Below are 24,983 nucleotides of genomic sequence, written 5' to 3'. Positions count from 1 at the left end.
GACTACTTTGATGATGTTTTTATTACCTTTCTGGACATGGACACTCTACCGTACCTACACTTTCAATGGAGGGACAGAAAGCTCTCGGACTAAATCTAAAATATCTTAATTTGTGTTCCGAAGATGAACGGAGGTCTTACGGGTTTGGAACGACATGAGGGATTGAGTCATTAATGACATAATTTTCATTTTTGGGTGAACTAACCCTTTAAACCAGGTTTGCTGGCCTTAGCTGGTTTGAGATGTTCTCCAAACCTGACCAAGCTGGTTTAAGGGTGGCTTAAAAGTTCTAAAACCAGCCAACACAGGGTGATTTAGAGACCATCTAAGAACAGCAAACCAGTTTAGGCTGGTTTGAAGGGTTAGTTCACCAAAAAATGAAAATTCTGTCATTAATTACCCACCCTCATGTCGTTCCACACCCGTAAGACCTCCGATAATCTTCCGAACACAAATTAAGATATTTTTGATGAAAACCGAGAGGTATATGACTCGTTCATAGACGGCAATATAACCACCACTTTCAAGGTCCAGAAAGGTACTAAAGACATTGTTAAAAAAGTCGACGTGACTGCAGTGGTTCGATCTTAATGTTAAGAAGTGACGAGAATACTTTTTGTGAACAAAAACAAAACAAAAATAATGACTTTATTCAACAATATCTTCTGTGTCATTCTCATACGCTGTTTACGTTCAGCGCTTCCAGGTTCCTCAGAACGCAGACTCGTTATTATTGGCCCGGCCGGCATGCGTCGTGCTGCTCACGTGAACCGCGTCGTCGATAATGAGTCTGCGTTCTGACGTAGAACCTGGAAGTGCTGAACGTAAACAGCGTATGAGAATGACACAGAAGATATTGTTGAATAAAGTCACTATTTTTGTTTAGTTTTTGCACACAAAAAGTATTCATAAAATTAAGGTTGAACCACTGCAGACACGTCAATTGTTTTAACAATGTCTTTACTACCTTCCTGGACCTTGACAGTGGCGGTGCTGTCTATGGACGAGTCATCTCGGATTTCATCAAAAATATCTTAATTTGTGTTCTTAAGATGAACGAAGGTCTTACGGGTGTGGAACGACATGATCGTTGAGTAATTAATGACAGAAATTTAATTTTTGGTTGAACTAACCCTTTAAGATGATTTTTTTCTCACAGCAGGGCAATTTAGGTACAGTAGAGTTCTTCGAATCATTCTTTAATCTATAATAGAGGAGGATATTTTGCATAAAACATTATGAAGTGAAAATAACCTTGAGAAAATGTACTATAGGCTAACTTTTTATTATACCTGACGCGATTCAATGATACAGCTGTTCACCTTTGAACCACAATAGTTAAAGGTCGCTAAGTGTCATAATTGAATCATTGTCACCAGTAGAGGGGTCAGAGTTGATGGTACAAAATTAATTTAGCTCCTTTGATGTGCACGTGCTTTTACACTCTAGCCAAGATAATTAGCATTTCTAATATGACTGCTACATCAGTGCCAATTTGATGAATTACCGTCCGGTGTTGGCTCGCCATGCCTGCCAGCGACACTCCGGCAAACCTGCACGTGCTATAATATAGGAAAATGTCGCCTCCCCTTTCTGCAGTCCACGCTGCTGAAAAAATGCCGCTTTTCGTACCGTCTCAGCTTTCTGCAGAAACCATTCGCCAAAAAGAAAACAGAGTGTTCATTTCCATATTACCTTTTCCAACAAACTCCGCCCGTCTCCTCCTTCCTCATGGCGAGGCTGGCTGATGCTGATGCGAGCGTATAGTTAACATCTTCTCATTCACTCCCTCTGGCGCCACACGTCCATGTGCGGCTCTGATCATTCTTCATTCTTTTCTCTCTCTATCTATCCCCCCAGTGTATAATATAGTCTTCGCTTTTCACAGAAAGCATATTTCCCTCCTTAAAATGCCATTGCTGGAATCAGGCATTTTATCTTTTCTCTAGTGTTCGGAATTATGTGAATGGGCTGCAGTTGGTGTTACCAAACATCTCGAAGATCTTTCGTCGACCACTTTTTAATTCGAATCGCGTTTTCGTTCACGTCTCATCTTGAACGTAAGACGCTCTTTTGTCTCGCCGCGAGATTTTCTTAAAAATCAGTCTCGCCTCGAGTCTACAACTTGATTGGATTTGTGTTAGTTGTTTGTATTGTTTGAACTGTCAGATCAAGAACTGCACCGCTGTACAGCTCGCGCGCATCACCGCTGCTCCGTGGAGACATGAGCCGCGCGCACCGAGCTCATTCACTGTGAATTAAACCGAACTACAGCAAGTCAACAGCCAGTGTCCACCGGAATCCACACACCGTCTTTGTAAGTACGAATTTACTCACCACACCACATTACAGTGCTACTAATACAGTAGGCTATTACTTGCTGTTAGAAACCTGACGGTAGGTTTAATATACACAAAGAAAGCGAACTGATTGCAACAAATGAGTAATAGACTGCACCCTCCATGTTTTCAGGTTACTTGATGTCAGAATGAAATAGACGATTCTATGAAACGAAAAACCCACGTTCAAATATATATTTATTCAAGACTACATTATTGTTTCAGGTACGAACTTGCTTGTTATTTTTCGCACTGCCTATACAAGAGCTACCCAACAAAATGAACCTCTGTTAACGTACGTCTTTCTGTCAGAGCAGGTAAGATTGAATTTACTCTTGTACTAAAATAGGTCTGTTGAGTTATTATCCTCTGCGTATGTAGCTACCATTTTCTCTGAAATGTTTTGTACTGGCCCCGCATAACTAGTAGTAAGCGCCACATAGTTTTCATACTGGCTGTGAATACTTAGCAGTCACAGTTCTCATGGAAACGCTCTCCTACTCTCACTACAGAGGCAGCCCACCTGTTTCAGATATACATAGAATGTGATATGCCAGTATGCTGTGATATGTAGGGAAACCCTCAGTCTCCACATGCATTGACTTGAGATCCAAAAAATTATACTCAAGAGCGTCTACATAGAAATGTAAATTTATTTTTTTCCCCTCTACATTGAGCAGGTTTATTTCTCTCCCATAGTGTTTACATGCTGCGTATGAAACCTCAGGCTGATTTTAGCATGTTTTTCCTCTCTTTTGGACAGTAGTGTGCTGTTTTTTGCACTTTGTTTTATTCAACTTAAAGGGATATTTCACCCAAAAAATGACAATTTTGTCATTACTTACTCACCCTCAAGTAGTTCCAAACCTGTATGAGTTTCTTTCTGCTGTTGAATACAAAAGAAGATATTTTAAAGAATGTTAATCAAACAGTTGATGGCCGCCATTGACTTTTATACATTGACATAGTATTTTTTTTCCTACTATGGAAGTCAGTCAACTGTTTGATTAGCAACATTCTTTAAAAGATCTTTTGTGTTCAACAGAAGAAAGAAACTACGGAAGAGGATTAGGGCCAAGCAATAATAAAAAATTAAAACCATCTCGAGATTAAAGTTGATAAATTTCGAGAAAAAACTCGTTAAATTTTGAGAAAAAAGTCTAAATAAAATGTTGAGAATAAACTCATTAAATTACGAGAAAAATTTTGTTAAATTTCGAGAAAAAAGTCTAGATAAAATGTTGAGAATAAAGTCATTAAATTACGAGAAAAAACTCGTTAAATTACGAGAACAAATTCGTTAAATTATGAGAAAAAACTCATAAGAGTTTAAAAAACTCATAATTTAATGACTTTATTCTCAACATTTTATCTCAACTTTTTTCTCGACATTTAATGAGTTTTTTTCTCGTAATTTAACAAGTTTATTCTCAACATTTTATCTTGACTTTTCTCGAAATTTAACAACATTTTTCTCATAATTTAACAAATTTGCTGTCGTAATTTAACGACTTTTTTCTCAAAATTTAACGAGTTTTTTTTCGAAATTTAATGAGTTTAATCTCAAGATGGTTTTATTTTTTTATTATTGCTTGGCCCTAATCCTCTTCCATAAGAAACTCATACCAGTTTGGAACAACTTAAGGGCGTGTAAATGATGACAAAATTTTCATTTTTTGGTTGAACTATCCCTTTAAATGGATAATTCACCCGAAATTGAAAATTCTCATTATCATGTTGTTCCCAACCACTATGACTTTTGTTCTCCCACAGAAAACACACAAAAAAAGATATTTTAGTCCATGCAAAAAAAATTTTTTGGACTCCATTTATGTCAATTGTATGGACAAAAACATTCTTCAAAATTTCTTCTTTTGTGTTCAGAAGAAGGAAGAAATATTTTTGTATTTTTGGGTGAAGTATCCTTTTAACATATAAGCACATATAACAGATGGTCATTTTGACAAACAGAGAAGATGCATTTGATAGACCAGCTCTCATATGACACACAAAATGCCATACCTCCTCACAAGGGAAATCAATTATGCCTTTAATTTCCTTTGTTATATAATTATACTGCAACAAAACAAATGATACTCCTGCAGCTTGTATTTCAAATCAGTCCTGTCCATTTTCACTTAGGTTGATGGCATGAAATAGTCTGAAATATGTATTTTTATGCCAGAATCTTAATAGCAATGCCTATGGTACAAGCATCATGCGATCATTAGTGCTATATATATATATATATATATACAGTCAAACCAAAATTTATTCAGACACCTTGGACATTTCATTCATTAAGACAGTTTATTCACTATAGTTTAAAAAAAGGGTAATAAAATATGACAATATCTCAGAGTTAAACTGTGTCAGAAAAAAAAAAAATCTTAATTATGTCAGATAACACTTAAGCAAAACATGGTCAGGTCAAAGTGTCTGAATAATTTTTGGTTCCAAATTTTTATCAATTTCACTGGGTATATTTGGGTATAATATGTCACAGTTTACTTTATTTTACTATCCTCACTTACATAAATGAAACATAGTGTCCTGCACCCACTAGTAAAAATATACCAAAAATATCAAAACATGTCTGAATAATTTTTAGTTTGACTGTATATCATGTTTTTTGCTGAAAGCTTGATTTAGCTTGAGTCTGGTCTGGCTAATTTTCTCTCTAGTTGTAAACCACAATGTGTTCTCCTGTTGGAGCTCTTGGTTTCAATGGCATTATTTCCTTTCCCCTAATGCCTGGAACCATTACTCACAGTTTGAGCTAATCTTAATGTTTCTGGCGAACTGAAAATAATCCCACTCTTGCTAAAGGCGGAATTCAGAAAGTGGTTTGTTTTCTACTGCTGCTGCTCCTTACATTATGTGGCGTGTCTGAATATTTGTACATCCTCTTACTCTGAAAGATCCGGAAGACGTGAATTATGTTGGCCAAGATTTAGAAGCCCAATTTTGTTGCAATCTTGAGTTTCCATTGGATTGTAAAGCCTGCAAGTCTGTCCAGATAGCTTCATATGTAGCACAAGAATTATGAGTGTAACTGTGTGCAACATATCCAGAAAATTGGATGTTTAAACCTTTGTTTGTGTATGTGTGTGTGCAGACTTAAAGTTCTGTTCTAAATCTGAGGTTCTTTCAGTGCACTTTTGTTTATGTCTGCCGGTCATCTTTGTGTGATCCCTTTAGTATCACCCTCCTAAGTGAGAATCCAAAGCCTCCAAATGGCGTTCTTCTCTCTTCTACTTGCAGCTCAACCATTATTAAAGTAGAGCCAGGGGCCCAGCACTAAAGCCTTCATATTTCACCTCCAGTTCACAGTTCGTCTGCCCTTACAAATGATTAGCACTGTAAAATCCAGCCAAGCGAACCATTAAAATAACTTGCCCTTCTCTAGTCTCTGCGCACATGAGGTAAGCAAGTTCTGTCAAGCCGTGTTATAAATAATATAAATATGTAGCTTTAATATGAGATATTTTTGTCTGTAGCATTTTTCTCAGACTTTTTAGAGCAGGGGGGTCCAGTCCTGCTCTTGGAGGGCCACTGTCTTGCCGAGTTTAGCTCCAACCCTACTTAAACTCACCTCAACCAGCTAATCAATGTCTTAGGCATCCCAGAAACTTCCAAGCAGGTTTGTTGAGGCAAACTGGGGCTGAACTCTGTAGGAAAGTGGCCCTCCTGGAGCAGGTTTGGACACCCCTGTTTTAGAGAAAGGATTCATTTGCCTAAAGATCTGTTCTAAAATGCGGTGAGCTACATCACAAGTGGACTATGCTAAATACAGGTGTAAACGTGTTCTAAAATATTTTGAGCTATAGTTGAACGCTCTTAAAGGGATAGTTCACCCAAAAATGAAAATTCTGTCATCATTTACTCAACCTCAGGTTGTTTCAAACCTATTTAAATGTCTTTTATCGGCTGAACACAAAGAAAGATATTTGGAAGAATGTTGAAGTTGCAATTTAGTACATTTAAAATATATTGCCTTTAAATGTCATAGCGAATAACACACTACAGTTAAATTATAATGAAGTACTTTAAATGTGCTTTAGTATGTCAACATATCAAAATTCACTTCTTTAAAGCATGGCAAGATTATTAAAGCATAATGATTCAAAATGTACTTTAAAGTAAAACTTTTAATTTGACTTAAGTACTAAGTGCTCTTAATACTAATTTTTGTAATTAAGATGGTTATATTTTGAACAACATTTACATCACGCGCCTACGATGCCCTAGAATACTTCCTCTGTAGCCAAATAACCTCAGTGGGTTATTTGGCCATATGGCAGGTTGATTACAGACAGTTTAGAGCAAAATATGTTCCTTTCACTATTCAGGAGTGTCTCTTCATAGTAGGACTCATGCCATGATCAAAAGAAATGTCTGAAGGTCCCAGATAAGGATTTGATGCTAAAGAAGCTATAAAGAGGAAAAACATGAGGAGGAGCTGTGGCCAGTTAGAAAATGTGTACCTGAAGATTACAGAACACCATTCACACTATCCAAGTAAAATAACATTACAAAGAAGTTGCAGAAACCAGACTGTCCTCCAAAAAAACCCCCGACCCTATAGGTGCATTTACACTTTATGAGCACATGCGTTCCCTGGGATCGAACCCACAATCGCATGATCACATGATTGCATATTGTTATATCAATGCTTTGCCAATTGAGCTATGCGAAACCTGAAATATGACGCAGATAAAAGGGAACAATGCATTAAAATTAAAGTGTCCTGTTGTTGATAGGGGTGCAACTTTAGTACACGCTCCTATGGGTCATATTTCAGAGAAGTGACAAACGACCTATATAGGCGTACTGGTTGGAGAACATGTTGGCAAAAACAGTATGGCAAGAATGAATGAGTACACTCATTCCTCAAAGGAGGAAACAACATACTTCCAACAAAAGCACTCATCGCAGTCAGGTAGCATTGACTTCTAGCTTTTAGGATTCTCGCAGCATGTTATTAGGAAATTTATTTAAGGGAATAACAGGGCATGCTCAGAAACTTGAACCACAGAAAGTGGATTATGCGTATAAACATAGTTCTGTCATGAAACTCTAGATGGCGCAGGCTGATGGGTCTTAAAGCAAGCTGATGATAGTTACAGTGTTATCTACTTGGCACCAGCTGATTGGTCCATGTCACTTCTGCAGCCAATGAGCTTGTTGCTCACACATTTAAATGGCTAGTTTCATTCACTATAGTAGTTTGTAGCGTGCTTCAGAGTTCCTCTAAAACCCTCCACCTTCCCCAGCTCCACCTGTATAGATCTGTTATGGGTTATTGATATATGCTATTTGTGTAGCAGCCCTATGTCTTACTCGCAGAAGCATATCGGTATATGTACTGGCAGTAGCAAGTTCCTGTACTTGCTCTGCAGCAGCAGCAATAATCTACAACAACAGCTATAATCTAGAGTTGTCATGATTGAAATAAGGTTTAAATTAAAGTCAAAGTGTATAATTTATACACCACTAATTGGATCAAACAGAACTAGGGAAAAAAGAACGTTTTCAGACAACTTTCAAATATTCCCTGTCTTTTATTGTTCATCAAACAGTTAGTCCCATTCTTAACTTGGACTGATGAACCAATCAGCCCTTTCAAACAAACAGATTGCCACTTCGTTTGGTGCGTAAATTATGCGTCGGGTCAGAGGTTATTCTTTCGCCATAACTCGACTTGTGTATGGCCGTTTGCCAGAAGTTAGTTATCATAGTTTGCAAAGTTTTAAATATGCATATTTTTCTTACAAAAATCCATCGTTTCGCTGGTAACCTCAAATTGGTTCACTGATATGATCAGCCTTATACAACCATCAAGACCTCCATCATTAATAATTGCTGTTTGTAAGTGTCTCGGCTAATGTAGCGAGATAATTCTGGATGTGAGGAAAATGCCTTTGATCTACCTTTTTGTTTTCAAGGAGCCAGCCCTCATCCAGGAACTTCAATTTAGATTTAATATCAACACGTTTTACTTGTATCATTTGTGACGCAGGGAATGGGGTTGTAGGGTGTCTCTGCAGAGACACTGATGATGGCTCCTCATAGGTTTCAGCTATTTATTTGCATTTTGTAGTTGCTTCATGAGGCTTATCCTCTTTCTTCCTCTCTCTCCTGCTTCCCCTTTATCCTTCCTTCCTACTCATTGCCTCGTTCTGTTTATAATCATGATTCTGAGTGCATATTTTAAGCAAACTTACTTTCTGTTGCTTGACTGAGACATTTGTGTTTGTACATCCTGTAATGAATGCTAAAACGGGGTAATTATATGATAACATTAATCAAATACAGTTTGACTCATTGGGACTTTGGGAATTACCCAAAAAAAAAACATTCCAGAAAGCACTACTGTAATTGTGGACTAGTTATTGTGCCCCATTCATCAAAGACTGACTAGCCAATTGGATTTGTACAAAATCAAATACATGACTTTCCTTTGCTGTTTTCTTTGCTCCTCTACTGTTAACACTGCATTTGCCCTATTATTATTATTTAGCTTTTAGAGTATTTTCCTTTCTAACCTGCTATATTTATGTTGGCCAGTTTTACTGTAGGCCCATAATTCAGTTCACTATCAGGAGAAATGGTCAAAAAATATTCCTGTATGGTTAGAATAGTTTACAGTTACATGCATATTACAAATTATTATACACAATATGCTTTGTCAGTGGCAAATTGTAAGAAGATCTGGTGCTCTAGTAGCTGTCCAGGGTGCTGAATCTACATTAAAGGGTTAGTTCACCCAAAAATAAAAATTCTGTCAATAATTACTCACCCTGATGTTGTTCCAAACCTGTAAGACTTTCGTTCATCTTTGGAACACCAATGAAGATCTTTTAATGAAATCTGATTAATTTTGTTATTATTTTAATGAAAACTTTCTGTCTCTCCATTGGCAGCCTACGCAACTACCACTTTCAATCCCCAGAAAGGTAAAGACAAACATAATTTACCACTTTATTTACTAAATATTAATCTCCAACGCAAGCTCACGCAACAGTGTCTACTCTCACATCAACACAACACGGATGCGTCGTGGTGCTCTTGTGAACGTGCGTTGGAGATTAATTATGTTTGTTTTTTTTTCCCCAAACAAAGCACTCGCATTGCAACATAAAATTGAGGCTAAACCACTGGAGTCACATGGATTACTTTTATGATGTCTTTATTACCTTTTGAGGGCTTGAAAGTGGTAGTTGTGTAGGCTGTCAATGGAGTGAAAGAACGCTCTCAGATTTCATCAAAAAGATCTTCATTTGTGTTCCAAAGGTGAAGGAAAGTCTTATGGGTTTGGAACTACATGAGGGTGAGTAATTAATGACAGAATTTTTAATGACAATGACATGACAATCATTTTTGGGTGAACCCTTTAAAGTCCCCCTGTAGTCAATTATTTTATCACTTAAAACTCATCTTTGATCACCAAAATTATATATTTAAACATTTTTTCAAGTGATTTTTTTCTAATGCCTTAAAATAGCTTGAATATAACTCTACACCCTTGCCTAATTTAATATTCATGGATCAATGAATATGCTAATTAGCCCCCCCTCCACTCGCTCACGGCAGCTCAAAGAGTCTACTGTTGCTGTAGTGATGAGCAATATATGCTTATATATTGCTTATATATATGCTTATATATAGCAAAATAAGATATATATGCTTATTTAACTTTATAGTGTTAAAAAAGACTGTCTTTGATTTACTGCAGTTTTAAACATAAAATACTCAACAATGGTGCTGTCTTATGAATTTGCACATGGTTTGTCTTAAAACATATTAAAAACACTACATAGACATATAAACAACAAAACAATCTTGATTTTAGTAAAGTAAAATGATCCTGAAACAGTTCTCATTAGAATTAGTTTATGTTGTTCAAGAGTGAAAACATTTTTGCTTGGGTTTGCTCTTCTGTATTGAAGGTTGTGTCAGGTGATTTGGTATCAAAGTTTTGGGCTTTTTGTAACTGTTGCAACAGGCTGACAGGGATCAGTTTGAATGATATGTAAATACCTCATATGAGACACGTCAGTCAAAATACTGTCTTGCAAACCTGTGATTTTACACTGGGTTGTGGAAACATGGGAATTGAAGAGCCCAGTGATTCCTACCTCCAGATTAATGAGTGCAAATTAAATCTGAATTCTTTAAAGAATAAGCGCTGTGGTATTGTTTTCTATCACTTCATTTTCATTCTATCCTCCTCTCTATCCCCATGATGGCACACTAAAGGTTTCCAGATGGAATATGGGGCTTTTGTGCTCCCCTGTCTATTCCACAGCATGAATGTAAATTAGAAGGTGGAACATGTTGACGGATTTTGCACCCTTTTTTTTTCCTCTGTCATGGTCAGTGGTGCTGGAATGATGGGAAAATTTTCACACTTGACTAGGCAACTTCAATGGGTTTTCTCACAGTTCTTGATAAGACAGAAGAATTCACATGACAGCAATGGACAAGTGCTGTCTTTTATTGAGAAACGATTTCATAGACAAAACCTGTCCAGTGTAAATGTCTATTGTGCATGTTTCATAAATTAATAAACACCACTGGTGTGAAATCAGATTCTACAAGAAGTCAATCAGGTTTCATTTTCAAATATACTTGTGTTTTCATTAAAGCAATATTATATGAACAACAACAGTGATTGCAGCACTATTGCAGGTGTGATTATTGCTTATTAACCACAGTATTTTTTTTAATAACTGCCTTTTATACAACCTATTCAAAGTTAATAATGAGGAGCGTACATTTTAGACACAATATTGCCATTTAAACTCATTTGTCTGTTTTTGCTCCACTAATAAAAATACTTCTAAATGAAGAATTAACTGTTGCCTGTCTCCAAAATAAATGGGTTTTTGAGTGAATCGATTTGGTTGAGTGATTCAGTCATTCACTAATAAAGACTGTGGCTGCTTTTCAAATGGCAGGCTCTCTTATTATGTAATTCTTTGGAATAAGTTCTTACTTTGTGACTGTGAAAAATGAATGTAATCAAGATGTAATACATTTATCATGTTGTCATTGTCACGTGACCTACCAGCGTCAGTTGCTTCGCTTCACTTACATTCATGGGATAGTAAAGTGTCTATTGGATGTTCACTTCAGAATCTCTAATCCAGGTACTTTTTGCCTACAGTTGTATGAATATATATGTACTACTCTTTTCACATACTGTTTCTTAACTCATTCCTTAAAGGGTTAGTTCACCCAAAAATTTTATTCTGTCATTTATTACTTACCCTTATGTCGTTTCACACCCGTAAGACCTTCATTCATCTTCAGAACATAAATTAAGATATTTTTGATAAAGTCCGATGGCTCATTGAGGCCATTGACAACAAGATATAATTAACACTTTCAGAAGCCCAGAAAGGTACTAAAAACACAGTGGTTCAACCTTAATATTATTAAGTGATAAAAATACTTTTTGTGCCCCCCAAAAAACAAATAACGATTTTATTCAACAATATCTAGTGTTGAGTGATTACAAAACACTGCTTCATGAAGCTTTGAAGCTTTACAAATCTTTTTATTTTGAATCAGTGATTCGAAACAAAAGATTCGTAAAGCTCTGAAGCAGTGTTTTGAAATCGGCCATCACTTGATATTGTTGAAAAGTCGTTATTTGTTTTTTTGGGGCACAGAAAGTATTCTTGTTGCTTTTCATAATATTAAGGTTGAGCCACTGTAGTCACATGAACTGTTTTAAATATGTTTTTAGTAGCTTTCTGGGCATCTGAAAGTGTTAATTATCTTGCATGCAATAGAGGCCTCACTGAGCCATCGGATTTCATCAAAAATATTTTAATTTGTGTTCCGAAGATGAACAAAGGTCTTACGGGTGTGGAACGACATGAGGTGAGTAATTAGTGATATAATTTTCATTTTTGGCTGAACTAACCCATTAATGTATTAGTGTGTCTGAAGAAAAATCGGTTGAGTAAATGATTCATACACTCACTCATAAAATCAGTCACCTACTGGTGTAACAGTGTAACCTACAGAAAGAAAATCCCCACCACTAATAAACAGACTGACAGTCTGTCTGGAACAAACACAGACAAACGGCGTGATACAAACAGTGAAAAGTCTCAGTGCTGTTGGACTAAATATCACACCACCTGGCCAATCAAATTTGAGAACTGTTGCATATAATATAAATCACTACAGATGAGAAAATGCCAGTCTGTCTTAACACATGAACAAATTCTTCCTGACACAATTCTACAAAGTGTCTGAAAATAAGGCCAGTCGAAATGCTTGGCCATGTGTAAATGAGCTCATACTGGCTCTAGTGATGTGTAATTGCACAATTAAATTATTACAGGAAATGAGAAAAAAAAAAGAATCAGATCCAAACTGTGTGAATGTTATCATTGGGAGTTTTGGCAGCAAACCGTGGCATGTTGGTTTACGTGTGCGTATGTGTGTAAATGATTGATTGTGAATGGAGAAAGGGTCGCCTTGTGGGGGCTTGTGGGTATACAGTCTCATCCACGCTGTCACACCGTGAGACAAGCAGAGAGGGTGCCTGGGGCAAATGTCACCATGTGGAAAGGAGCTAAGACTGGAGGAATAAAGAGACACAGGTGTTATTTTTGGCTGGCAAATGCCATATGCTGCCTGTTGAGGGTCTACAGTAGGCGACCTTTCCAGAGTGTCCGTGGTTGCAATGAGAAAGATGACAGACACAGGAAATTGGTTTTAACGAGAATGAAACTGTCATCCACAGGTACTGACTCTGAGGCGATAGACCAGTCATGTAAGACCAACTTGAAGAAGACATTGATTTACCAATGGCTTGTCAATAGCAATTATACATGACAACAAAAGGCAATATATTGAAAAAAAATCTTTGTTGATGGATCTGGCTCTGAATAGACTGAGGCAGAAGTGTCACTAAAAATGATTAGAAACTTCATCTGGCCCACCTTAACTTTTAACGTGTCTCGCCCGAAGGGATTGAGGTTTGGCTGGTTGGCATCAGCCCAGTTAGCCTCTGCTGTCACATGCCATATGTCACAGTCTGTGTGTTTAGTTTCATTTTTGTGGGCTTTTAGTTGGTTTGTCTTCAGTCACTTGTTTCCTTTAGGGGCTTTTGCACAGGAGGAATCTTTTCATAGTTCCTATTTAGAATGGCTGAAGTACCCAGATTTTGCCGTGTTCACACCGCAGGAACTAGGAGCGATTTTAGTTCTAGGAACTCCTTTTGGAGGAACTAAATTAGCTCCTACTTCAGAGTAGGGTCTAAACCAGCACTATAGGAACTATCAGTGACATAAGTGTACGTTAATTGGACAAACGCATGTCAAACACCAGCACCCGGCATTTTTAAAAAGCCATGTAAACTTATTTACTTCACGAACATGGAGAACAGCGATAATGGCATTTACCTGTTGTCTGCAGGGTTGTTCTTTTCTCCACCTCGATGATATGTGATACTGAAAGTTGTCATAGGAGATTTCGTCTCTAAGACCCACTTTTTGCTCTTTCAGTCACGTAAATTATGCATTTACATTCCATCTCCATTATCTCGAAACCCAAGACACGCACCAAACACAGCTCCAATCACGGCATCCTCCATTCACCGGTTTTTGCGTTTGTAGATGCAGTGCTTAAAGAGGCTGCTGTTGGCTGCTTCAGAGTTCATATTTCCGGTGCAAATGCAACCAGGAACTTGGCCCGGCGTAGAAATGAGTTCCCAGGGAACTCTTCTTTTGGCTAGTTCCTATAACTGAGTTCCTAGAACTATTCGGTGCAAAAGCCCCTTTTTTTCTAGTTTCCTGGGACACTCATTTAACCATCACACCTGCTTGACATTTAGTTTGTTATTTTGTGTATAAATGCTCTCTGTTTTCAATTCCTCATTTCCCGGTATTGTTTGTGTCTTGCAACACTCTGCATGTTACTCGCTTCTTCTACTGGATTATTTGAGTTTGTTTGTAAATAAAACAATGGTTTTGGAAACATTTTCATCCTTCACTTCATCATCTGAACCTACACGTGACACCATAACTACACCATCTGGACCCAAAATGCATCAATTGACTGACATTGGAAAGAAACAAAATAAACATATAAATCACAGATATTTCATCCTTTTATTTCAAGGGATCTTAAAAGTGTGAAATGGACTTCAATTCCTTTTTTTTTTTTTTTTTTTTACATCACAGTTGATTTTATTTAGATTTTTATATCATTATTACATTATTTTATATGATTATAAAGCTGCAGTCCGTAACTTTTTTGGGTTAAAAATGATCCAAAATCAATTTTTGAGTAAGTACATAACCAGTCAGTGTTCAAAACTATCTCTTTACCTTAACCCGATTCATAACGTTAAGCTTGACGTTACTTACTTGTTCATATGACATTTTCCGGTGAAAATTCTTATTTTGGTCATACTTCCGAGACGTAGAATCTGTGATTTTGAAGTACAGTATCACTGATGTGGTGACTGACACCAAACATTAGATTCATCCGCGCTGAGGAGCCATGCCGATGCACAATGCACGTAAAGATAATAATTCCGCATATAACTGCAATTGCAGGTTTCAAACAGAGATGGTGACAAAGAGGCAAAACTTACGGACAGCAGCTTTAATTTGACTTCTCAATTTTGTTTAGTTTACTTTAGTTTTTTGGTACCACTTTATATTAAGTGGCCTTAACTACTATGTACTTGCATTTAAATTAATCATTTGATACAATGCACTTATTGTGTGCATACATGTTTTTACATTGTACTTATATTTTAAAATCACCTGCATGTAATTACATCTGTAATTAATTTCTGTAATTACATTTATAATTACACTGTTGACCCATCCCTTACACCTTACCCCAACCCTTAAACCTACACATACCACCAAACCTATCCCTAACCTTACCCGTATCCCACCTCAATAGCAACACAAGTGTTTTGCAATTCAATATGAACCCAATAAGTACATTGTACATATTTTTTGATGTAAGTACATAGTAGGTAAGGCCACCTAATATAAAGTGGGACCATTTTTTTTACTTTATGATAGTTAGGTTTAGTCTATTTTTTCTGAGATTTCTAGTTTCAGTTCATTTTGATTTCATTGCAGTTTTTGATAATGAAAATCACACTGTTTGGGACTGTGATGCCATCAACACTGTATCAGAATTATTGTGAAGCCATTAGGCTTGTCCGAGATGAACTACACTAGCCTGCCACCGGCTGGCGGAATCTGCCGGTTGCAGAAGGGGGAGGAGTACAGAGATGGCCGTCAGGTCGACACTTTGTGCTTTCCGTAGTGTGCTGAACCAATTTCATTCATGGCAGACCATGCTTTTTTTGCGTTGATTTTAGCCGAAGAAGTGGATGCGATTGAAATTCCCGAACAAGCCTATTAAAAATGTCTGGCTGCAGAACTGAGCGCTCATGTGCAAAGATGGCAGATTGCATATTCGGGATGTCCTCCCTAGCCATGCAGCTGTTACTGAGATAAACGACAACCATAAAGAATGACTTTCTCTAGATAATTTAGGCCTCCTTTGTCTAACCAATAACAAGCTCTCATGCTATAAAGCATATTTGCTTTGCACCTGTGCTTTTAACCACATTAACCAAAGATCTATACTGTTCCGCACACTGAGGTGCACCGTCAGTCATTTTCACAAACTCTTCAGAGCTCCTGCTTACTCTGCTACAGCCCTGCTTATTATGTATTTAAAGCACTGGATGACTCCCTGCTGGTTTAGGCCTGTCGACTTCTCTCCTGTCAAAGCCACCAGGAGAGCGATGAAGGCTTTATGGACAGTGAGAGGCTACTTGAACTACTGCGATCTGGATAAACCCGCAACGCAAAATATCCGCTCACACATATGTTTATTTGGCTGCCCATCGTTATAGATTACAGAGGGCGCATGAGCAATGTTGCATGTTTCATGAATATTGATGCGAACGGCGGACATGCGGGCGGCGTATCGAGAGAGCGCTACATGACAATTGTTAATATGCAGGGATCTGAGGGTGGGAGAAGCTTCATGTTTTTTTTTGCAGTACACAGGAGAGGAGGCTGACCCATTTAAATGGCAGATTCAACGCGTGTGGTGCCTCACAATAGGGTGAGATAGCAGGAAGACTACTAGACTGTGTCAGGAAAAAGGAAACGTGGGCACTCTGAGCTGAGGCACTGATGAGATCTGTTTCCAGCAAACATATGGAGAATTATAGCATAAAATTTGACTTCGTAATATGCAAGGAATGGTAGAGCTGTTGGGTTTGCATGATTATGTAAATGTTGTGTGTTTTTGTGAGTATATGTGCACTTTTTGTCTTGTATAATCAGGTTATTTCATAATTACAGGCTTCTGTGCTTTTTTTAAGTATTTGGATACTGAAGTCATTTCTTTCATTAGAGCCGTAAGTTCTTTGACTGCACTGCTCACCCTCCCCCATCTCTGCCCTCCAGTATGAGGAGCTTCAAAGCATGAGATTTCACTAAGATCTCTCTCCATCCATCTTATGTTGTGTCACTTCCTCATTTTCTCTCTCTATCCTTTCTGCTTCCTCTTCTTTATCTCCTATTTTACATTATTCTCATCTCGCTACGCACCTCATATAAAAAGCAACTTGTTCTCTGATTATAGAGATGTTCGGAGAATGAAAGAAGGTGGTGTTTGGATCAGTCCACGGACTGAGCAAAATGACTGAGTCAACGAATCTCGGTGTGCAGTGATGCTTATGAAGTAGCAGCATTCTTTACCAAATGACTCGATTGGATTTATTTTTGCTAATCTTTCTCATTTAGTGTTTAATTTGAGAAACTGAACTGGCTTTCATGCGGCTTGCATAAATCTTTCAGACTCTTTAAGGTATATTTTTGATGGGTGTGAAGAATGCATAAGCCTTAATAAAAGTCATAATAGAAGAATTAAAACAGAAATAGATTTTTTTCAATCTATCTATAGTCTATCTATCTATCTATCTATCTATCTATCTATCTATCTATCTATCTATCTATCTATCTATCTATCTATCTATCTATCTGTCTGTCTGTCTGTCTGTCTGTCTGTCTGTCTGTCTGTCTGTCTGTCTGTCTATCTATCTATCTATCTATCTATCTATCTATCTATCTATCTATCTATCTATCTATCTATCTATCTATCTATCTATCTGTCTGTCTGTCTGTCTGTCTGTCTGTCTGTCTGTCTGTCTGTCTGTCTGTCTGTCTGTCTGTCTGTCTGTCTGTCTGTCTGTCTGTCTGTCTGTCTGTCTGTCTGTCTGTCTGTCTGTCTGTCTGTCTATCTATCTATCTATCTATCTATCTATCTATCTATCTATCTATCTATCTATCTATCTATCTATCTATCTATCTATCTATCTATCTATCTGTCTGTCTGTCTGTCTGTCTGTCTGTCTGTCTGTCTGTCTGTCTGTCTGTCTGTCTGTCTGTCTGTCTATCCGTCTATCTATCTGTCTGTCTGTCTGTCTGTCTGTCTGTCTGTCTGTCTGTCTGTCTGTCTGTCTGTCTATCTATCTATCTATCTATCTATCTATCTATATTTGTCTGTGTATCTATCTATCTATCATCTATCTGTCTGTCTGTCTTTCTTTCTGTATATCATCTATCTATCTATCTATCTATCTATCTATCTATCTATCTATCTATCTATCTATCTATCTATCTATCTATCTATCTATCTATCTATCTATCTATCTATCATGTATTTCTGTCTGTCTATCTATCTATCTATCTATCTATCTATCTATCTATCTATCTATCTATCTATCTATCTATCTATCTATCTATCTATCTATCTATCTATCTATCTATCTATCTATCTATCTATCTATCTATCTATCTATCTATCTATCTATCTATCTATATTTGTCTGTCTATCTATCTATCTCTGTCTGTTTATTTATCAATCGGTCAGTCTGTCTGTCTGTTTATCTATCTGTTGGGTGTTTTATTGGCCTATCTGTCTATATAAAATTACAGTTAGGCTTTGTGAATTTCTTTAAGTTTCAATTTATATTGATTATACTTCTATTCAAATTTAAATTACAATTTGCCATCCTTTTTACAACCTCAATTCAAACTCAGGAATTGAATTGAAATTTAAAGTGGTCATGAATTGAGACATCAACTTTTCCTTGAGCTTTTGATATATAAAAGGTCATCGTACTATAAGAATATCCTATGAGTTTCAGAACTGAAAACTTCCTTGTTAGTCCAATAAAAGCTTTTATTGACACCAAGCCCAGCGGACAACTCATACCGTTATAGATAGGTGAAATGCTGCGTCCGCAAAAGGAATCAATGCCTACTTCATCATTGCAACTTTAGCCCTGCCCACTGGCGTGTAAGTGAGATGAGGAGAGAAGAGCGATACAGCACTAAAAAAACATTACCTTACAAAGGATCCTAATGCTAGGAATATGGTTATTTATTTTCAACAATGTGAATGTCTCAGTTGAGCAATATTTATTTGAATTCATACATTTTACTCTCGATTCTTTGATAAATCAATTGCATTTCGGCACAGGCTTTGCAAACAGACTTTTACAATATGGACTCGACAGTAATGTAACAACATGTAATAATAATAATAATAATAATCCTTACATTTTTATAGCGCTTTTCTGGGCACTCAAAGCGCTTTACATATTGAAGGGGGAATCTCCTCAACCACCACCAATGTGCAGCATCCACCTGGATGATGCGACGGCAGCCATATTGCGCCAGTACGCCCACCACACACCAGCTTATTGGTAGAGAGGAGACAGAGTGAGGAAGCCAATCAGTGTATAGGGATGATTAGGAGGCCATGATGGACAGAGGCCAATGGGCAAGTTTGGCCAGGATGTCGGGGTTACACCCCTACTCTTTTCGAAGGACATCCTGGGATTTTTAATGACCACAGAGAGTCAGGACCTCGGTTTAACGTCTCATCCGAAGGACGGTGCTTTTTGTAAGTATAGTATCCCCATCACTATACTGGGGTGTTAGGACCCACACATACCACAGGGTGAGCACCCCCTGCTGGCCTCACTAACACCTCTTCCAGCAGCAACCTAGTTTTCCCAGGAGGTCTCCCATCCAGGTACTAACCAGGCTCAGCCCTGCTTAGCTTCAGTGGGCAACCAGTCTTGGGCTACAGGGTGATATGGCTGCTGGTAATATGTAAGTAATCGTGTTAATTCTGATGCCTGATCTGATATGTAGTGATTCATGTACAGTCAGATGTTCTTTGTCTATGTGTCAGTAAATCAAACCTGTGACTAAAAGAACACTCCCTTTACAATCGCTGGAGCTGTCAATCAAACAGCATGAGTTTATCAGTGACTGAGCTCTGGACTCACACCAAAACTCCCATTTTATTCAACAAATCTCTTAGTTACATCATGTTTGCACTGTTAGTGACGATAAAAGCATTTCGTTATTGTGCAGAAATTGAGTTGAAATGATGAGATCGCTGCTTTCGTGCGCTCAACAACATGCAATATTCATTACTGCAATCTTTTATGCCACAATCTAAATATAATTCCATTGATCTAAATGTAATGCAATAAAGCAATGCAATTCATGGTTCCCTTTAAGGTTTTCTTCTTCTTTTTTTATTGATATTATTGATGTTACGTAATTGCACATTATTAGCTTCTACACTAGGGGTTTTCTCCACAGAATTTTTATTTTTATTTTTTTTTCTTCATTAAACCATGCTGTTAGCTTATGCCATTATTGTCCGCAGGAGTCCATCTCATTTCATCCTGAAGAGATAAGAAAGATGATGTAGGAGTACAGGATGTCCCAGTTCCGCCCTCAGCCAGTCAAATGAGCACTTGCTTAATGATGAAATGTGACACCAGTGACATTAAAACATCTTTAGAAAAGACTGGCTTAATTTCCCACCAATTATGACATGCCCTGTTGAAGGAGCATGAAAGGGCCTGCAACATAGAGGAGAAAAGGAACAGATGAAAGAGGATAGCATGGAAATGAAAGACTTTCACAGGCCTGATCGGGGAATCATGTTCGGTAATGATGACGAACAAGCAGTGGTTGTGTTGTTAAACATCGAGCTGACCTGCTGCTTTTCTCAGTTTGTTTCCTAATTGGGTCTGGTGTGCTAGTGAGACACAGATTCCCCATGCTGGGCCGTGTTTGTGTGTGTGTGTGTGTGTGTGTATGTGTGTCATGCTCTCTCACACCTCTCTGAAGTGCAACATGACCGTCTGGCCCTAATTGATCATCATTGTTATGTCTTTGTTATGGCTGCACATACTGGCATTTGCAAACTTGGCATTTTGGAGAAAACACTTTCATTCTTACTTTCTTAATGTGGCTCTGCAGCTTTCAATTGCATTCGAAAAGGCTTCATTCCAACTGGATAAAGCCCCAAACTGCTCTGCACATTGACTTACAAGTCTGAATGATGAGCCATAATGAATAGCAGCTGTCCTTGGTGACACTGTGTTAGTGTGTTTAATATAAGCTTAGCATCCTCACATCCACTAGTGTTACATTGTCCATTTCTGCACTCAAATGGGAAGGTTTTAGGGGGAGATTCCTATGAGGAAGCTAAATTAAGATGGAGGGATGTCTGGTAAATATTGACTGCTGTGGAAGGAAAAGGAGGAGGATGGAGGGACAAATATTGACAAATCTGTTAATAATCATCTCAAACTGAGAAATGTAGAGATCTTTATGGGTGAATCTCACCTGAAACCTGCCAACAACATGTCCTGATCATAAAATCACAAGTAATAAACAGGAATTTTTTTTTTCTTAAATAAACATAAGCCTGTTTTAGGGCCTTTTAAGATGTTTTGCATTGTGATGAGTTGATTCTGAGTCAAATTGTTCTTTCACATATAAGCCATTCTTTCATCATATTAGCCATCACACAAAAACTGTGTTAGTGTACTTATTGTCTTTTTAAATGTGTTATAGTGTGTGGAATAGTAATGGGTGAAATAGGGAAGGATTAATGAGAAAGCTTTAAGAATCATGTGAGCTTAGATATTCAGATATCTGGGGTGAGTGGATAGTGAATCCATCATTCAGTACTGAAGATTTGACATTGCTTGATTAAAGACTTGCTAGAAAGGGTTTTTACCTCCTATAACCAACACTGTATTCAAACTTTTTGCCTGTTATTCATTTGTTCCCTTTTCATCTGTCTTTTTCCTCCTTTCCATTCTGACACTCAAACTTTGTTACCTGTCAGTCTGTCAACCCTTCTCTCCTATTCCAACTAAATAGTCTTTCTCTTTTTCTTTATTGCTACTTTTTTTTCTCTCTACACCCTTCACCTCAGGAGAGTGAACCCGTCCTCCTCCTCCTCCTCAAAGTTAAACCTGCTTTTACTCTCCGGGCAAAGGGACTAAAGCATTCATATTTTACCACCGCTCAAAGCCTTAAGTGAGATTAAGGATTTAACAGTTTGCTAAAATCGCCATATTTAAAACAACTCTATTGGTTACATAAATTTTATCTTTTATAAATGTGTGCTGTTTTGTCTTAGTAGAGGCACTATTACAGTCAGGCATAGCTGGAGGATTCATGTTGTTTTATGAAGCTACTTATAGTTGACATTGATATGGCTTATTTTACAGGATGTGTACAACATAAAACTCCGTGCTAAGAAAATTAGTTTTGAAAACACTGAGGGAAGACCATATTTTTGGTGTCTGTCGTGAGCTCTTAACAAAATAGTTTTTAGACTCACTGATTCTTTGGGAAACACTGTATCAGACTGAAGACGGTTATAATATAGGCTTTATTGGTAAAAGTTAGCATTAGTTAATGCATTGGGTGTCACGAACAAACAATGATAACTTTTTTTTTTAATAGTATTAATTAATCTAGGTTAACATTAACTCTTTCCCCCCAGGTGATGGAAATTTCATCATTTAAAACACAATACATTGACAGAATTTTCAGACAATCCATGTTTTCAAAGAGTACAGAATCTCCGGATCAAAACAGAGACAAAAAAAGAAGCAGAAACAAGCAATAGATACATTGCTTATAGACCTTGTAGTCTTTGACACAAATGGAATTTTCTGCTTTTTGTTCAAAATGTTTTTGTTTTTTTTTAATATAAATCTTACCCACATTCAAGTGTTGATAAAAAAGAATGCATGAAGCTAGAATAAAATGTGTTTTTGTTGTTGTTGTTTAAAAGCAGAATCATTGTTCTTTTGAAAAATTGCATGTTCTGATATATTAGTTTTGTGAAAATGATCAAAATTTCTGCTGGGGAAATAATTAATTTATTAATATATTGTTTTGCGAAGTTAATTTCTGAATATTTATAAAACATGAATTATTCTTCATTTATACATTATTAAATTAAAAGTTAACTTGAAATGTTAAAAATATCTGTGCATTGTTAGTAGGGTTTTTGAGTGATTCAGTCAGTGCATCAGTAGGTTGCGACAAATGACTCTCTTTATAAGTAAGTCATTGAACGATTTATACAACCAATTTGTTCAAACACCCTGATTTATTTAGGAATGAATCATGTGACTGTCGTTATAGGCAAATCATTGAATCATTTATCCTACAGATTTGTTCAAACACACTGATTCATTTAAGAACAAATCAAGTGACTGTTTTAACATGTGAGTTATTGAATCATTTACAACCCCGTTCATTCAAAACAGTTTTATTCAGGAAAGAATGAATTGACTGTCATTATAATTGAGTCATTGAATCATTTACACAACTGACTTTTTCAGCTCTACTACTGTGTGTTGCCCAGAGACATGACAGTGGTTTCTGCTGTCAAATTATTTTCGATATTAACTACTTGTTTATTGAATTGTTGTATAAAAAAAGCAATATCACACTTGCTATCGTACTGGTGGTCTAAATATCAGGGATTACCTGTGGCTGAATCTCAGCAGTGTTGACATTCAGTACAGTAGTCTTGCACATGTCATATTGATAAACCATAAGCTGAAAGACCCAATTGAGCTTGTTTAGTCATTTATAACTGTCCACAAGTGTGTGTGTGTGTGTGTGTGTGTATGTGTGTGTACGAGTGCAGATAGAGTATCAGGGCAGACATATGGAGAGCTGTGTTGTTATTATGGGAACTGGCCACAGCTAGATTCACAGGTGGAATCCCCAGTAGACTGCGCACAGCAGATCATAAAAGCCAGAGAGCTAAACACTGCATTTTTACATCAGACTGGGATACACACACTTATAACAACATCCTGACAGATGTCTTTGAAATGATCCAGACTGTTGCATGTACATCTAATGAGATGTTGTTGTTTTTTTGCCAAGAACTATTAGTTAGCTTGATGTATTTTTTTAATTGTATTGTTTTTGTAAGTCTGCAAAAGAATCAGAAACTTATTCTGTAGGCCAGTGCTGCTCTAAATGGCTGACCAGAATAACCAACACACTCTTATGACGGCTTGTAATAATTCACATGAAATGACAAAATCACACTATATTGTACAAATTCAATTGGGTGAAAATGTGCAACCTTTAATTTTTTCCTTTTCCTATGACAATCATGGTTAGGTTTAGGTTTTACTTTCTACAACCCAACTTGTATGACTTCAGCTTATTTTATTCATAATAAAAGTACCAAATATTACAAGTTTTCATGAGACCAGGTTGGTATAGCCATGCTGTTCACAAGCAAAACTATGATCAGTGTGCTCTTTCTTATAAATCCGGCTGTCCAGGGAAACCTTGCTGCTTAATTTAGCCAAATCTGGGGACCAGCAAAACAAAACATACTTTGAAGCTGGAAACCTAATTAAATGTTCATCTCTTGCAGTATCAGAAGCCATACATAATCATGCTATTGTAGTCCATGTGTGCTTTTTTCCTCTGAGTGCGCATGAATCCTCTAGGCCATCAACAGTAGCTCATACTGGGTTGTGTGTTCACTTTCCTCTGGCTTGCTCATATATCTGAGGGCTTTATAGTGCTGCACACTGCCCCGTTTGCCTTGCGCCCCACTGCAAGCCATGCTGCTGTGGTGTGGATGCTCTGCATATGCCAATTAATGCAATCAGCCTCTTGATTGATGTGTCCATCAATTGTAGATCTCTCTAACACTCTGCCTGCAGGATCGAAACCGGAACCATACTGCTGCCATGCAGCGATCTGTTCTGTTCTGCCATTCACTCCGGCTGCAAACTTCATTTGCTTGCTTGCATGCTCTGTCATGGGAAATTAATAAGATACAGTCCAAATGGTGTGCGAGATAAGCCCTCACTCTTGATAGGCACCATTGGCTGAGAGCTCGCGCTAAGGACTCAGGGAACAGCCTCTGTGCTATTTATAGGCCTGGCATCGTGTGTGGCAATAGTGGGGGAGCGTGCTTGATGCCAAGTGCATGATTTGTGCCCAGGGAAGTGCATAAGGATAGGGTTGGTAAACACGCTAATGTCATCAAAGCGTTAAGACAGTGCTGAGAAGTGTCATAGTGTCATATAATGTTGGGGCTGTCAAATGATTAAATATATCAGTTGAATATGTGATATGGCTATGAATAAATCTCAGTTAGTAACATATAAAAATTTTTGCTGAGAAAGGCCTTAAATGAACGAAAATAATGATGTTACATTATTGAGAATTTGAGATAGAGGGATGC

The 24,983-nt window shown here is 37.4% G+C and overlaps 1 pseudogene; it reads right to left on the bottom strand.

Moving 5' to 3' along the window:
* Positions 1–19,415: 19,415 nt before the first annotated feature.
* Positions 19,416–19,532, bottom strand: LOC137013371 (5S ribosomal RNA; annotated as a pseudogene).
* Positions 19,533–24,983: the final 5,451 nt, after the last annotated feature.

This window comes from Chanodichthys erythropterus, chromosome 22 (assembly GCF_024489055.1).
Source record: "Chanodichthys erythropterus isolate Z2021 chromosome 22, ASM2448905v1, whole genome shotgun sequence".
NCBI classification, from domain to species: domain Eukaryota; kingdom Metazoa; phylum Chordata; class Actinopteri; order Cypriniformes; family Xenocyprididae; genus Chanodichthys; species Chanodichthys erythropterus.
This window is presented reverse-complemented; position numbering and strand designations above follow the sequence as displayed.